The sequence below is a fragment of the Octopus bimaculoides genome, chromosome 14 (assembly GCF_046866305.1).
Source record: "Octopus bimaculoides isolate indiv1 chromosome 14, ASM4686630v1, whole genome shotgun sequence".
Lineage (NCBI taxonomy): Eukaryota > Metazoa > Mollusca > Cephalopoda > Octopoda > Octopodidae > Octopus > Octopus bimaculoides.
Window position 1 is genome coordinate 33,413,190 of NC_142941.1, and position 5,000 is coordinate 33,418,189.

General features: G+C 36.1%; 1 protein-coding gene across 2 annotated transcripts in view; it reads left to right on the forward strand.

The window, feature by feature from the left end:
• Positions 1-5,000, forward strand: part of LOC106871010 (protocadherin gamma-B7) — a 289,259-nt gene that overhangs the window by 187,205 nt on the left and 97,054 nt on the right. The window contains exon 3 of one of the 2 annotated variants that reach the window (XM_089362677.1): positions 4,977-5,000. This exon is cut by the window's right edge and continues 81 nt beyond it. The exons of the other annotated variant lie outside the window; for it this stretch is intronic. The gene's annotated coding sequence lies outside the window, so the exon portion shown is untranslated. The remainder of the gene's footprint in view (positions 1-4,976) is intronic. 2 annotated transcript variants of the gene reach the window in all.

A 5,000-nucleotide genomic window follows, 5' to 3' on the forward strand; every position in this document is an offset into this window, starting at 1 on the left:
TTTAGCAACATCGCCACACAAATGTAACACTTTGCTTTGTACATGGCCTTTTGTTATACTTTGTCCCATAAAAAAACACATGCATACACTCACATTTATACACACTTACATATATATACACACACTCATACATATATACTCATTCACATACCTATAATGCCACATTATTTCTTAGAAAATATGTTCAGAATATGTTCAGAATATGTTCAGAAGACCTTCGAAAAAAATATAATTGTACAAACCTGAAACAGAACAACAACAACAAAAAAAAAAGAAATCTTTAAAAATTCTACAATACAAAACTAACAGCATCAAAACGCCTTCATAGAGGTAACAAATTTTATCATCCCTCGCGACATTCACTTTACAAAGATCCAAGAAAGAAGACACCTGCCCAAGAAGACACCTGCCCAAGGTAGGACTGAGCTCATGACCCCGTGGTTCCAAAGCGACGTTGTTAACCACACAGCCATGTCTTCGCCTATATGCAAATTATAGGACTGTTTAATTAGGACTTGGGTCAATGTAACAGAAACGAGCACCGAACAAATAACGAGGGTTCTACGTGGTAATCAAATTGCTAGGAAGGGCAGCTCAAATCTCCTCCGCGTCGCACTTGACTGTCTTAAATGAAGGTTAAACAAGAATAACAACAATTATAACAGTCCATTCGGCCTGCTAAAAATAACAGCTTAATCCCTTTTAAATTACATCCCATGGATGTGTGCAATGATCGAGAAATAACAATATACACAACTTTTGTAGGAAATGGCTGTGTGGTAAGAAGCTTGCTTACCAACCACATAGTTCCGGGTTCAGTCACACTGCGTGGAACCTTAAGTAAGTGTCTTCTACTTTAGCCTCGGGCCGACCAAAGCCTTGTGAGTGGATTTGGTAGACGGAAACTGAAAGACGCCCGTCGTATATATATATATATATATATATATATATATATATATATATATATATATATATATATATATATATGTTCGGGTCTGTGTTTGTGCCCCCACCATCGCATGAAACCGATGTTGGTGTGTTTACGTCCTCGTAACTTAGCAGCTCGGCAAGAGAATCGATACAATAAGTACTAGGCTTACAAAAGTATAAGTCCTGGGGTCGATGTGTTCGACTAAAGACGGTGCTGCAGCATGGCCGCAGTCAAATGACTAAAACATATCAAAGAATAGCTTTGGTTTCAGTCAGGTGATTTGGGTTCAGTTCCATTATGCGTCACAGCTCTTTCCATAGTCATAAATCATTCCGTAGACGGAAACTGTATGGAAGCCTGTTGTGGTAAAAAGCTTGGTTCTCAACCACATAGTTCTGGGTTCAGTCACACTGTGTGGCACCCTAGGCAAGTGTCTTCTACCATAGTCACGAGTCAACCAAAGCTTTGAGCGTGGATTTGGTAGACGGAAACAGAACGAAGCCCGTCGTATATAAATATATGTGTGTGTGTGTGAGTGTGTGTGTGAGTGTGTGTGTATGCGCGTGCGCGTGTGTGCGTCCCACCACCACTTGACAGCTGTGCTGGTGTGTTTACGTCCCCGAAGCCTAGCGGTTCGGCAAAAGTGATTGAGTACCAGCCTTAAAAAAAAGAAGTACAGGGATTGAATCATGACCGCAGTCTAATGACTGAAACAAGTAAAAGATAAAAAGAAAAAAATGAAGTATACGTGTGTATCTGCTTCTGTTTTTTGCGTCGGCTCTGTTCTCACACCGCGAGTTTACATTCTCGTTACTTAGCAGTTCGGCAAAAGGTCCCAATTTAATAAGTCAAAGATCTTTTAAAAATTGAATAAATACTGAGGATTGATTTGTTCGACTAAACCCTTCGATGAGGTGCTCAAGCGTGGCCACAGTGCTTTGACTGAAACAAGGAAAAGATAAACGAAAGAAGGTGGTGGAGTTGATTTGACTGCGGCCATGCTGAAGCACCGTCTTTAGTCGAACACATTGACCCCAGGACTTATACTTTTGTAAGCCTAGTACTTATTGTATCGATCTCTTTTGCCGAGCTGCTAAGTTACGAGGACGTAAACACACCAACATCGGTTTCAAGCGATGGTGGGGGCACAAACACAGAGCTAACCTAGGACAAGTATTCAGCAAACCAGTGACCAACCAACAAACCAGCCAACAAACCAGCCAACAAACCAACCGCCTGCGAATCAGCCAACAACCGAGCATTTACCTAAACCTCTGAACGAAGCGTTCGTCTAACACACAGCTCGTGTGGCTGTGTGTTTGATCAAAGTTATGGCTACTGTTTGGTGTTTTAACAATAGATATAATAGGAAACAGGAAACCCAACCTTATTGACCGTAGTAACCAACATCCGCAGCAGCAGACCACAAGCACACACTTACCGACATACATCACGCAGACACACAGACACACATAAACTTAGTACAATATAAATGTGTGTGTGCATATATATATAAATGTGTGTGCATATATATATATATATATATATATATATAGTGCGTGTGTGTATATACATATACACACTGTAAAACATATATCTCTATCTCTCTCTCTCTCTCTCTCTCTCTCTCTCTATATATATATATATATATATATATATATATATATATATATATATATAATCATAAATATATAGGGATTGACAGTAACCTGCTTCTCCAACATACTGAGAATTCAGAAATAGCAGTCAAAGAACTACTGATTTCAAAACTACAAATTATTACTCCAGATTAATTTGTAGTTTTGAAATCAGTATTTCTTTGACTGCTATTTCTGAATTCTCAGTATGTTGGAGAAGCAGGTTACTGTCAATCCCTATATATTTATGATTATAAATGTTTTTTACCGAAGAAGGTTTTTTCATACTGAGCTACCCGGCAAAATTGTTAATTATTAATTTTATTACTAATTGACGATTCCCTGCCCTGCATATCTATATATATATCTATATATATATATGTATGTAGCTACATACATTCGAACATACATACCTAGACACATATCTGTGTGAGCGTGCACTCATACATACATATATTCCTACATACATAATACATGCATACATACATACATACATACATACATAAATGTACACACTTACACGCACACATACATACATACATACATACATACATACATACATACAAACATAAATGTATACACTTATAACAATCAACACTCAATGAACACATACGACAGTCTGGTTTCACGTTCCTTCTCTCCCTCCTTCCTCTTCCTTCTTTTCTCCTCCACCTTCTTCTCCTCTCCCACCGCCTCCTATTTCATCGATTTATCTATTTTATAACAGCAGTTACTGCCTCATCTAATCTTAACTTTTCATCTTCCATGTCGTCTTCCATAATTCAACGATAACATTTCTTCATCTTTTCCGATATCGCCATTTTTACTTCTTGTTACAAATTTTTATTTATTTTTCCATGTTTGTTTGTTACTTTTTTTCTATGAATTATGCTACTTTCTTTTTCCTGTGTGTATGTGTGATTTGTATATGTTATTGTATTCTATAATTGTTTTTCTTTTCACATTTCCCCTTTGCTTCTGTTTTTGCTTGTGGCATTTGGCATATTGTTGATGCCAGTGGTGGTAGTGGTGGTGGTGGTGATGGTAGACCTTCAAATTACAAGTACAAACCACACGTAAAAACTACAACCACGCCCCCCCCCCCCCAACATACACATTCATGGACGTAAGGCATGGATATGTGATGAGGACGTTCGCTCCCCAATTCTGTAATTCCTGTAGTTTCAGATTCATTCCCACTGTGCGGTACTTTGGAGAAATGTCTTCTACAGAAAGCGCAGACGAATACCTAGTGAGCGAATATGGAAACTAAGTGGGCTTCTATACAGTTTTTCCTCTACTAAATTCACTCACAAGACATTGGTCAGCCGGGGCTATAGTATGAGACAATTTCTAACCCTAGAGAAATTGTATAACCCTAACCCTAACCCGAAATAAGGTGGTGGAATTTGCCCACACGCACACACATTAATCGGTTTTGCATTGGGTATTAAATAATCGGATATTAGATAACAGCATACTTGTTATTTACGTAATACTATGTACTCTCCAGAGTAGGTGTAAAAAATATGATACTGCCACCTCTGAAGAATACGTAGTGTTACTTAGCTCACTGTTATGTTGTTCCCAGTTATTTAATACCCAGTGCGAAACCGATTGGTAAGATCGATAGAAATGGATCTATAATTCTGTATATTTTGATTAATCTAATATACTCGCACTAATGATAAATATACGAGTGCATATCTTATCATAGTTATGAATTCTTAAACTATACATACACACAAACATACATACATATATACGTATATATATATATATATATATATATATATATATATATATGCACATACATACATACATATATATATATATATATATATATATATATATATATATATATATATATATATATATATATATATTGAAAAAAAGTCGTCAGAATTTTGGAATAACTTCTTTCATTTATTAATTTATATAGTTTTTTGTTAAATTATTTCATTGCACTCTTGCAATCTCTTCAGTAACTTGTCTCTCTACTTCCATTTATTTTATACATATATTAGCGCTTTCGTTCGTCTTTCGAACTTATCTCTCTCTCTCTCTCTCTCTCTCTCTCTCTCTCTCTCTCTCTCTCTCTCTCTCTATATATATATATATATATATATATATATATATATATATATATATATATATATATATATATATCATCTCGCTTCTGCGAAACGAGATGGAAGCGCTAAAGAAATAATTATGTAAAATTCTGACTACTTCCCTTTTTTTTTAATGCATGAAATCTGCACATCACTTCAAACAATCCATTCAGTCATTCATCCACACATACATACATACATACATACATACTCAATATATGCAGCAGAATTCATTTATTTATTCAGATTTGAAGATTCACTCTGAGCTTTTCTCTCTTCTATCTGTTTGTTTAGGTGAAAACTAATGGATTTGCTTGA